At 41.6% G+C, this 13,074-nt stretch overlaps 1 protein-coding gene across 9 annotated transcripts in view; it reads right to left on the reverse strand.

Annotated features, from left to right (window-relative positions):
- Positions 1–13,074, reverse strand: part of TRPC6 (transient receptor potential cation channel subfamily C member 6) — a 173,576-nt gene that overhangs the window by 101,963 nt on the left and 58,539 nt on the right. The gene's annotated exons all lie outside the window — the stretch shown is intronic.

Below are 13,074 nucleotides of genomic sequence, written 5' to 3' on the forward strand. Positions count from 1 at the left end.
GTAGCTGGGAGCACACAGACCAAAATGACTGCTTGGCAGGGTGTATTAGCGGCTGTTCAAACTTTCCCGTAGTGCACCACTGTCCTAGGGCTACAATGGCCACATTTCAGGCGTGTCCTAGAGACTGGGATATGGTAACTCTGACTTGCATGTGTGCACTGCAGTGTAAACATGAGAACCCCAGGTTTGAGCATGGGATAGAAAAGCCTTAACATAGGGTTAAAAAATAATGTAAATTCTCAAGCCCAGGGTTCTCTAACAAAGGCCAGCTGACTTGAGTCCCACTAACCCATAGCTTACACCGCATTGTAGATAAACCCAAGAGGCTTTTGGGGATAACAGATTGTCTGACTCTTCTCCTAGTCCTCTGGCTGCTGCAGTAATTACCCTTTACTTCTGATGCTGAGAGAAGAGAGTAATACACTGGGCCTAATGAAATCCCCATTCTGACATTAATGTACTGCGGGGTTACTCCATTCTTAGTTCTTTTTCATTATGAAAAGTTCAATCTATGGCTATATTTTGTTTCCTGGGCTTTAACCAGTTTTCGGTTCAGTATTCTATTCTTTTGTTCAGTGACACTGTACTACAGCAGTTAAACTCTGATCTGGAATCATGTCAGAAAATGAGTGTACTACATCAATGAATTTTCCTTATCTGACATGACAGTTATACAGTACCTTAAAAGAACTTCTGGAAATTAAGCATGAGTCTTACCCTTGAATTTAAGTTGGCTATCAATAATCAAACTGTTCTTTTTCAGGAATTCTCCTACATTATTCATTATGGGAAATTCCAGGATTTTGGGGTAACAGATAACCTATCAGACTGAAATATTTCAGTCTCCTCCTTTCAGAACTTAATCCTTGAATCTAAGCACCTCTACATCAGGACAAAACACGATCACTAAGATAACAGAACAGGAGGGGGAACAGAGACGACTGCTACTATGTCTCTCATGCTTTGTCCTATTTTAGCAACACATTAGTTTATTAGTGCAACACATTAAAAAATCTGTCTCCAGGGATTAAGAATGTGTTCACTTAAAATACTCAGTGGTCTTTATCTTCCAGAATAATTCAAATAGTATTTTTGGTCTATTTTGGTGAAAAGATCCATATCTGAAGAAACAATATCATAATGAGAACTGGGCAAAGAAAGGCAATAATGTTTTCTGGAGGCTTTTCTAATTTCAAAATGTGGTTTAGTTCCAAATCAGAACAAACCCTTACATTTTCAGAATTCTCCATGGAAGAGAATGGTGCCCTAGCTCTGGGGCAATCCACCTCGTGGGCTGCCCAAAAGCAGGAGAGCCTGGAACTTGTGTAAGCCTAGGCTATTGTGGCACCATGCACCTAGGAGTCAGGACTCCCAGGGCTTTCAGGCTCCTGACTCCTCAGTAGCCCCTCAGATGGGCTGCCAAAGAGCTGGGTGGGTGAGCTGGCAGGAAACCAGGCAGCTTTCTATCAGAACCTTGCCTGGGTTCCATTGGAACTTCACTGAAATCAAACTGTATCCCTGAAAGAATTCAATTCCAATGAATCAGCAAATTCCAACAGAAAAAAATGTTTCACCAGAATTTTTCCAACCAACTCTAATAAAATGTAATACTTACTTGAGACTAGATGTGACTTTAGGCACAGCCCAAAGTAAGAAAAGAACCACAATCCAAATATTTAGCATGCCTGGGACTCAAGAGATCTGGGTTCAATTCCCTGCTCTGCCATAGACTTCCTGTGTGACTTTGGGGAAGTTCTTTAGTTTCAATTTGTCCTTTAGCTACTCATCTGTAAAATGGGGATAATAGCACTGTCCTACCTCACAGGGATGTTGTGAGGTTAAATACATTAAAGATTCTGAGGTGCTCAGACACTACAGTAATGGAGGCCATATATGTACATAAGATAAACTGCACAGTCCCAGGAGGCATGGAGACTCAGAAACATCCCCTGAGACACAATTTCTCCCCTGCTGCTTCTTTGCTCTAAGCTAACAGCAGTAGTCAAAGTACACCAGGGAACTTTTAGCAGGCCCATAGACAGTTAGCACCTGGCAAGCTGGAGCTGTGTAGATTTACACCCCAGCTTTCTGCACACTACTTGTTCACCTAGACAAGTCCAGAATAAATAATCTTCTTCTGGCTGGCTTGAAGGAGAGCACACAGAGTGCACTTATGCCTGAGAAAGTAAGTCAAAATGGCTTTCATTGCCTCTTGAGCACAAGTTTAGGGCTAGTCTACACTGGCAATATTAAAGTGCTGCATAGTCGTGGCAGAGCGCTGGGAGAGAGCTCTCCTAGCACTCAAAAAAAACCACCTCCACAAGGGGTGTGGCTCCCAGCTCTGGTTGCGCAGCTCCAATGCTGGTGCATTGTCTACATTGGCACTTTATAGCACTGAAACTTGCAGTGCTCATGGGGGTGTTTTGGCACACCCCTGAGCGAGAAAGTTGCAATGCTGTAAAGTGTCAGTGTAGACAAGCCCTCAGTTGAGCTAAATAAGGTATGTTCTCAATTATCCAAGGTGCACAAGGCAGGGTACCAAACCTTTCAGACCTGCATTTTTAAAAGGTGCATACACAAAATGAATGTGCAGTTATACCCTCAATTTGTGTGTGCAATTCCTGTGACTGTGCGTGAAAACTGGGTAATTGAAAGTGCAGTTGATAGCTTCATAGATTTTAGGGCCAGAAGGGACCATTATAACTATCTAGTCCAGAGGTTTCCAAACTTGGTTCACGGCTTGTTCTAGTCTGATCTCCTGCATAACATAGGCCATAGAATTTAACCAGCTGGTTACTGCATCAAGTAACAGCCAAAACTACCACCAGAGCTAGAGCACATCTTTTAGAAAGGCATCTAATGTTTCCTATGGTTGTTTGTGCACACATTTACCCAGTTTTTGTGCAGTCATGATAGCAGTGCATGCAAAACTTTTCCAGAAATCTGGCCCTCTGTGTCTAACTTTGATTAAATGTTTGGAAAAAATTCTAAAGAAGTTCTGCATGCTCACTTATGTTGCATAAATACATGGAACAAGCCTCCTAAGAACAAAATTCAAAGTGAAGAATCTCTCTTATGGATAAGAAACACAGGCCTTGTCTACACAAGAAAATTGCACATGTAAAAGTTAAAGCATGGATTTAAACCAATATAGTTAAATCAGTGCAAAACGCTTTGTAGATACTCTATTTCTGTAAAGGTATTGCTTATGTTGTCCTAGTTACACTTGTTCCTAAAAGACTTATGCTGAAATAAACTACCCTTGTACCAAAATAAGTGTCTACATAACGTTTTGCACTGGCTTATCTATATTGGTTTAAATTCACACCTTAACTTGTACAGAGAAACATTCCAGGCCACAGATGAGAGTAAACTGCATGTGCTTAAATTCAAAATAATGTAGATGGAAGAAACAGAGAGAAAACTGCCTTTTTGTTTGGGTGGTGTGTGTAGTGCTAAATATCACAGTGATAAAGACAATAGATAAAGAGATTAGACAAATAATAACAGGCTGGCCTAGCAACCCATTAAACTGACTAGCTCATCTGGCATTAGCACAATTCTCCAGCAGCCCAATCTAGGCTTGTATTTGTTCTGTTCACTCCAAGCAAAGTGTATAAACAGCCTTTAAACATTAGTCTTCTTCATCAACCACCATGATACAGCCAGTAATCAGGGAATACCTTGCTATACAGACACACTAAGATGGCCTAAAAACCACCAAGCCTGGGCTCTGAGAGACTAAGTGGAGCAGTTGGGAAGGAACTGAGAATACCAGGCTACAAATAGCCAAGAGTTTAATACTAAGGACAACCCAAATGCTCCAAATGATTTCAGCGGTGGCTGGGTACATAAGCACTGAGTTATATGGACATGTGGGGCTTTAGCCCCATCAATGTTCCGGAAAGCAGGCCCAGACCCGCCACGGTTTGAGCCAGGGGCACAACACAAATTTTGCCAAGGAGGGTGCCTAGTTTACCTGCCCAGCTGCTGCAAATTTGGCATTACAAACTGGTGCACGTGATGGAAGGTCAGCTGGGCCAAATTTGACTGCTGGGTGACCTAGCATGTGGAGTCACAATGCCATTCAAATTTGGTGCAGATGTCCCCCGTCACTCCATGACTACTGGGGGGAGGGGAGTTCACTCCCTGATCTATGGGGCTCTACCAAAAAATTTACAAACCTAGCTACTATAGCAGTGGAATATGGGGGGGAGGAAACCAGGTCTCAGACCACTCAGGGCTTTACTAAATTGCACCTGGAAGTTAATCAGAAGCCAGTATTGGCTATGGCTCTACCCTCTCCACAGTTAAATCCCTTCTGTAGACTTCCTATCTGCTGTCATGCATTTGGAAAAAAAATACCAGTAGATGGCTTATACCGGAAAGTTTGAGAGGTAATCCTATACTACCACAGGCAATCATCTGCTTAATAACTTTTCGTATATGTTGTACCCATTTTCCTTTGCCATCTATTCATCTGTCAAGACTGTAAGCTCCTCAGGGCAAGGACTGTACCTTCTTCTTTTTTTTTTTGGAAAGCACCTTGCATAATTATGAGCATGACTATATATAAGTAATAACATAGATCAATTGTGTTATGCTCATGGTGACTCAACCCACTAAGAAGGCTGACTTTACACTTGATTTAGCTTCATGGTGGATGACTTGTAAAAGGTTTCATAATATATGCATATTGAAAGGTTTTTCATGTTCACCTTTAAGATCTGAGTTTCTTGGCAATTAACGAGCCTTAAGTTATGATGTTACAGATGAACTTTGATCTCTTTTCTTGGCTCTATTAGCTTTTGCAGACTGCAATTTTTTAAAAAAAAACACACATAAAGATTTCTGGGGGGAAAGAGATATTTTGTGGGAAAAAACCCAGACAAACACATTTTTAAATGAAAGATGTGCTGGTAAAAGTCAGGCTGCAGCAACAGAGTGACTGCCCTTTTAGAGGAAAATTAAATGAGCAACTAAAACAAAGAACAAAAAGCAAAATAAAATCACTCAAGAGTGTATACAAAGAAAGAACTAAATAAAGAAATAGAGGCAAAAAAGTGTGAATAGTGTGATTAGACCAATAAACCACCACAAGCATACAGTGTCCGGACACCAGACACACTGCGGTAATGTTAATTACTTATAAATATGACATGTAAAAGGCCTGGTTTTCAAAGGTGCTTAGTATCTGCGTCTCCCATTGACTTCCAGTAGAACTGTGGGTCCTAAGCACCTCTGAAGATCAGGCTCAAAAGCACTTACTGCATTTTTATTTTTTTTAATGGTTTTCACTTTTATCTAGTTTAAGCAATAAACCAAATCTCTTTATATAGTGGATCAAAGTATTTTCTCTCTAGAAAGTTAGTGAGGTTGCACTAGTGTAACTGAGAGGAATTGCTTTAGTATGTTGCATTCTTTTCCTGGTACTCTCAATCATAATGCTCACTGATCTAATGTTTCAATGTTCCTCGACATAACCTTCCCTGTATAATATATCTCTGTTGAAATTTGCTGGGCAGAGCTACAATAATAATGGCAGCTGGACAGTAGCAATAATCAGAATAAAATGGCACCATTTCAAAATAATATAAGTGTTTAGAACAGATGATTTTCAATTAATTTGACATTTCTACATTTATTTTCAATCTGAATCAGAACAAAACCAATATTTTTGAAAATTCTGAAAAAATGGAATTCCAAAAAAGATTCTTCGATTTGGAAATCTGAAATTTCAAAATTTCCTGACACGAATTTTCGTTCATTTTGAAATATTTTGTCATTCAGGAATTTTTGTCAAATCAATAAATTTAGCTAAATGTTCTGATTTTGACAAAAACAGCCTTTTTCACCAAGCCTGCACATCTACACTGCAATTTTACAGCCCTGCAGCCTAATCTTCTATGATTCTATTCTATGAGGCAGCGACTGGCTCTGTGTGTTTTTATTTATTTATTTTTGAACAGTGCCTGTTATAATAAAGCTCTGATCCGTGTTTGGGGTCCTTAGGCATTACCTTAGTAGAAACAATAAATAAAATAATAGACTAGAGAACTATATCCTGTGCAAAACCGTCTTCCTATATTTGCACTTGTTCAAAATGTAGAGTCTACCTGGCAGCACAGATTAGAAGCTTGGGTTGTTCCTAAGGAAGACGGCCCCTGATCCTCAACAGCCTACAAAAGAATTTTAGGCTATTTCACTATTATCCACTTGGAGACTGATTCTGATCCTTTTATTCATGTTGTGTAGCATCCATTGAATCTAGCCCTTGGAAGAGCTCAGTTGTACATCAGTCAAGATAGTAGGACTGACTGGATACCTGCCCCAGTCAGGATATCTCTGTTTGAGTCCCCTGATATCAGCAGAAACCAGATGCCATTCAGGCTTGTTAAGGCTGGTAATGTGACTTTGGAAGGATAGGAGATGGCCATAGGGGACTGAATGAATCTGATCTTAGAAGCTAAATAGTCCCAGGCCTGACTAGTACTTGGATGAGGTATTTCCTGGGATAGTGGATGCTGTAGGCAGCATTTTTTTTTAAGCTTGGGAGCAGAACAGAAGTCCCAATGTTCTCTACTAGCCAGATCACTGGGAGAATCAGGATAGATATTTGTATGTGCAGTATGGCTATTTGTTAGCCCTTCACCATTCCCAAAATGAAGGAACAGACATTAGTAGGATGAAAGAGAAAATCAGGTACACCTGGCAGATGTTGGCAACATCATTTAATGCACTACTGGAAGGCACTCTGATATTACAGTGATGGGACCATCCAAGAGTCTAGATGGAATAGAATAGATTAGACCAATAAACCACCACAAGGATACAGCGGTCAGGACATCAGATATCTGTGGATGACTGTGTGGGAATGATTGGTAAACCGTAATTATTTTATGATTTCTTTATATCTTACTTTGAAGATCACTTCCATGTTTGTTCTTCTCTAATTTTGCCCTATGTCATAAATTAATCAAATTTTCAAAAACAGAGCCTACAATAAATTGTGCTTGCCAAATATGCTACAGCTCACACAAACAGGTCACTGTAACTGCAAATACACATTTGTATGTGCTGTTGACAGTTCACATGTTACACACTGTGACGCTCTGTACCTCTGGGGAACACCCTAGACCCCCATTTTCATCTTGATAAAATGATTGTGTGGTATCCAATGCAAAGTTTGTCATGTTGGGTGTCTTCAGAAGGCTCATGATGCACTGAGCATGGATATTATAGTAATTGTTATGGTAGTGTTTCAGTAATGTTATAGGTTATAATTTCATGTATATAGTTATGAGGCTGAAAATGTATCCTCATGGCTTAAAGCAAGTCCAGACAAAAATTCTCCAAGAACAGAGAGGCAGTTCACACTTCATCAGGGCAGGTCTGGGACAAACCCAACCCAGCCTTACAGAAACAAAGGACGCTAGCCTAGGCAGCAACAAGAGAATCTGTTAGACTTTCGAGGGAGTCACTCCCCTTCCTTTGGTAAGTTTGGAACTGCGATGAGGTAATGCTCACCTGACTCTGAGGTGGGGGGCAAAGCCAAGAGGGAAGACAGGACATGAAAAAAGGGAGAGATATTTGCCATGCTCTTCCTCTCTCTTTCATGTACATCTACAGACACCACACCAAGCGACTGAAGAGCTGATCAAAGGGGAGAGCCTGGCTGAAGAGCAACCAACCAGCCTGTGGTGAAAAACATCTAAGTTTGTAAGGGCACTGAAAGTGTTAAGATCAGCTTAGAATGCATTTTGCTTTTATTTCATTTGTCCAAATCTGACTTGTTATGCTTTGACTTATAATCACTTACAGTTTATCTTTGTAGTTAATAAATCTGTTTGTTTATTCTACCTGAAGCCGTGTGTTGGTTTGATGCATGTCAGACACTCCCCTTGGGATAACAAGCCTCATACATATTAATTTCTTTGTTAAACTGACAAACTCATATAAGCTTGCAGCATCCAGTGGGCATAACTGGACACTGCAAGAGAGAGGTTCCTAGGGTTGTGTCTGGGACCGGAGATATTGGCTAGTGGTATTCAGTTGCAAGTAGCTGGGAGCAGCTTACATGGCAGAGACTGTGCGTGAACAGCCCAAGAGTGGGGGTTCTCACAGCAGAGCAGGGTAAGGCTGGCCCTCAGAGTCAAAGATTGGAGTGACCTAGCAGATCACCGGTCTAGATAACACCAGAGGGGAATGTCACACACAGATTCTGTGGGTGTTATTTAGATGGCCATTTTAAAAAAACAATCTATGTAGTAGGTGTAATGCTCAAGGGAGATATTTCAATCATATATATATTCATCTTTCAGGTATAGGGGGTGGGATATCTGAATCTTCATAAAATTACTCCTGCTCACATAAGAAAGCACCTGCCATACCTTTCCAGTCAGAGCTGGGCATGCCAGAAGGGATAATGTAACATATTGAACCAAGAAGTATTAAGTTGGGGAGACAGCATGATATAGGGGATAGGGCACTGGGCTGGGAGACAAGAGATTTACATTCTGTTTCTTAACTCTGCCACTCATGGTGAGTAAATCACATCACTCTACCTCACTGTGCCCCTGTTTTCCCTACCACCCTTTTGTCTATATTCTCTATGTAGACTGTAAGCTCTTCAGGACAGGGATTGTCTCACTATGTGTTTGCAAGATGCCTAGCACAATGGGACCTCAGTCTTATTTGGAGCCTGTAGCACTACATCAATCAATAATAATGTACAATATTGCATGCCTTATTAGCGCATCCAGAACTTAGAGTACCACATTTCAAAATTCATGTGGCACATCAAGTGCAGAGTGCCCCATCACATCTACACTTCCCATAATGCCACAAGTTATAAGAATCAATGAGGGTGCTATTCCATAACTGGACTTGGGACCAGTGAAGTCTTTGAGTGGGTGGTTTGTTTGTTTTATTTTGTTTTTTTAGCTGAATAAGTTTGAGATTACTTTCCCTAGACATGTGGAGACTGGAAGATGCTCTGTCACTTGTCATCAGCATGCTGGAATATGTTTCTCCCATTTTCCTTCTTGTACATTGCCATGGCTCCCACTTTTTTCTTCTTATGCAGTTTGATTGCCAACAGGATGGTATTTTGAAAATAGATCATACACCAGGAAAATATAGATTGAACATTTCATCTGAAAATATTTTAAACTGCTTTCCTGTTTGTTTGTTTTCATTTAGTTGGAAGCAGAAAAGCAGATTCCTGAATAAGTTGCATTAAGAAATGCCAGCTGCAAAGATGAGTTATATTTCAATTAAATATAAGCACAACACAGAAATGATTGAAATGGCTCTTTTAATTAAATTTGACATAGTTACAATTAATTCAAAAATATATCATTATAAAAGGAATGGGGACAAATATCACAAGTCATTTTATTCAAGGTTATTGGAAGCCTTAAATTCCAAGTAGCAATTTTTGTTTTGCCACTTCAATTTAGGTTTAATTTCCCCCCCAGGTAGATGGATATGTAGTGTCCTCTTTCAGGTACTGTAATGTGTACACCCAGGATCGGCGCCAAGGTTTCTTGCGCCCTAGGCGCATGGCCATTTTGCCGCCCCCCACGCTGATCCCGCGGCTCCAGTGGAGCTGCCGCAGGCATGCCTGTGGAGGGTCCGTTGGTCCGTGGCTCCGGTGGAGCTGCCGCAGGCATGCCTGTGGGAGGTCCACCGGAGCCGCGGACCAACGGACCCTCCGCAGGCATGCCTGCGGCAGGTCAATCGAAGCCGCCTGCCGCCCCCATGGCAAAATGCCGCCCCCTCAATAATCCTGGCGCCCTAGGCGATTGCCTAGTCTGCCTAAATGGTAGCGCCGGCCCTGTGTATACCAGATAGTGAAATAAAACTGTGAAATGTACCGTGCCATGTAGGGCTTTGGATGCACATACTAAATAATGGGAACTGACAGATTTATCCTTTTAAGAGAGAATAATATAATTTGAAGGCAAAAAACATAGGTATTGCAAATGCACTGTTGCCACTTTATGCTTAAGAAATTTATCTACCTTTCCATAATGACATAATGTTATGTCAACTGGTTTTATTTCCATAATCTGAGTTTAATATTAAAGATATAGGATTGCAAATATAGTTTGTCTGTGGTTGAATGAAGTGTTAAGAGCTTTATGATGTTTTTTAAAGATGACTGTAGAATTTAGCTTTAACAATTTATTCCAACTGCTATTATGGTTGAGAGAGTGAGAGAGAGAGAGAATAAGTGAATTTAAGTTAAACCTAAAGGCCAAATCTATTCTAACACAAATTTTCAGAGCAGAGCACAATCAATATGACTGCTGAACCTTGCCTTTGGGTGCTGATCCCAAGGAAAAGACTGGAAAGACTCCCATGATTTTAATGGAAGCTCAATCAGGCTCATTCAGTGAAATGCAACTCTACATAATTTAAAAATGTAAATACTAGATTGCAGAAGATGAAATTCACTTCTGTGCAGACTCAGGGTCTCAAAATAAGACCGCCTTGGGACTTAGATGATGGTTAGGTCTTGTACTGCCCTCTGAATTGGGGTGATTTTCACCCACAGTAGAGAGTTTCTGAGAGTACATGAGATTTATCTGATGTTTGTGGCTTTGTGCTTTGAAAAATGTTCCTTAAGAGAATCTTTGCTTGTTGGAACTCCACACACAAACTACCAGTTGACTATTGTCAGTGGGGTTAGGATTTTTTTTCCCCTTGATAAAACCCCAAATAAAATTGAGAAGGATTCTGAAAGGAAATGCAAAGACGGGTCACAGCCAGAGACTGCAAATGATGACAGAAACAAGGCATGCCTGTCTAAAGTTTAATTGACCCTGGAGGATATAAAAGCTTGCTAGAGTTGCTGAAGAGTAAGGATGTCAGAACACCTGCTTCAGCCTTCCCGGAACCCCAAATTAAACCAACTAAAACACAATGTTTATCAAAATTATTTCATATGGCATGCAGAGTGCCCATAGCTATTGCTCTAATCAGAAACTAACTGCAGAAACCAAAGTATCAGCGGCATGCATCACTGTCACAGATAAGAGTCACACAGCCAACAGAGCCCATAAAAAGACAAGGAAGAGACTATGTAGGTTAATTTCAAGCTCTTGTGGAAGAAATGTGGAATGGTAACTTGATAAGAAAAGAAATACAGGTATCTAATAAGCTGAACGGCAAATAAGCAGTTTTAAATATACAAATTAAAAAGATAAAGAGCGATGTCACTGAGTTAAAGGACTGTGACGTAATAACTGAGGGGAATTTTTAACTGACACAGAAGAAGGATCTATGCAGTGTAGTTGTATCTGTGTCAGTTCCAGGATATTTGAGAGACAAGGTTGGTGAGGTGAGATAGTATCTTTTATTAGATCAACTTCTGTTGGTGAGAGAGACAAGTTTTCAAGCCACACAGAGCTTCTCTTCAGGTCTGGGAAAGGAACTCTCAGCCTCACAGGTGAAGGTAGAATGCAAGGTGGAATGGATTGTTTAACATGCGTACTTAGCACATATTCTAAGGCAGAGTGGCCTATTAAAACCTCTGCAATCGTAAGACAAAAAGAGGTGGTTAGTTGGTTACAGATGTTTAAGGATGTGAAGTTAAGAGCAGAAATTAGAAGCAATGGAGAATGGATAAAATATAACTTAAGAAGAGTTATGGATAAAGAAAGCAGAGGGAAAGATTTTTATTACCATAGGGCTAGATTCACCAAAGGATTTAAACGACTATCTGTCATTTAAGGTGCCTAAATCCCAGAATCAGGCCTCACTGGGATTCATAAAACCCCCACTCAGCTGTTGCCAAACACTGTATGCACCTATTTGCAGTAAAAGTTCTCTGGGTACCTATGTTTTTGCTTTGGGCATGCACATTGCAGCCCCCCTCTTGGTGTCAAGATGCCTATGCATAAACCTGGCCTTCACCTAACTGACCTGCAGGGCCTGATTCAGTAAACTTGCTCAGAGCCTATCTACTGGCTAGGGCCCAGATGTGAACTGACACAAAACATTGGGGGAGGGGGGAAGGGGGGACCTTCCTCATAACTTTTAGCCCAGGAGTTAGGATACTCAACTGTAATATGGGAGATTCAAGTCCCTACCTCTGCCTGATGAGGAGAGAGCATTTGAACAGGGATCTGTCACCTCTCTAGTGAGTGCCCTAACCACTAGGCTATGGGATATTCGGATATGGAATTCCCTCATGCTGTTCTGTTGAACCTGCTCCACTGTGAATTAAATAATTACAGAGTCGGGGGGAGGGGTAGGAGAGCATAGAAGCATGAGAATATGTCAGTAGCCAGGTGGTTAGAGCACTCACCAAGCAGGAGGGATACTCAGGATCCAGTCCCCCTGCTCCAGTGACTCTTAATTGTAATCTACAATGGAACAGCTTCAACAGGAGAGACTGAGGGAGCCCCCTCCTACTACTTGCAAAAACAATGTAGGTGCCTAACACAAAGAAAGGCTTTATAGCTGAGAATCCCAAGCAGAGTGAGGGCCTTCTCTGCAGCCCAGACTTAGGCCTGGTCTACACTAAACAGTTAGGTCGACGTAAGTCAGCTTCTGTTGATCAAATTATGTCAGTGTACACACTACAGCCTTGTCCTGCTGATGTAAGTGCCTTGAAGTTGACAAGAAAGCCCAGCTCCCCATCTGGGCTGCTGCTTGGTCTCCACTCCAAGCCAGGCTGCCACCCAGGCTCCTGACTTGGGCTGCTGCCCAGGCTCCCCACTCCCGGGAGCACAGCAGCCAACCAGACCCCAGGCACGGATCTCTCCACCAGAGGCAAGAATCCCTGGGTGGCTTCTACCCCATTCCCGGATGGGGAACTGAGAGCCTGGGGGAGGGGGGCAGCTGGGTTTCTGAGGGGGAGCTGCATGGAGCTGAGAGCCCACACTGCCCCTCTTCAGTTGGTGGAAGTGCTCCTGAGTGTGGACATCAGCCACCACAGTAATTACTAACATAGGGTGACATAAAATTGTAGTGTAGACATGCCCTGAGGTGCTAAACTCTCTGAAAGAGGGGTAGCTTAGGGCACACCCCTTGCCTTGGCAACTCTTATGGGCTAGCTTAGGC

This window comes from Gopherus evgoodei, chromosome 1 (assembly GCF_007399415.2).
Source record: "Gopherus evgoodei ecotype Sinaloan lineage chromosome 1, rGopEvg1_v1.p, whole genome shotgun sequence".
Lineage (NCBI taxonomy): Eukaryota > Metazoa > Chordata > Testudines > Testudinidae > Gopherus > Gopherus evgoodei.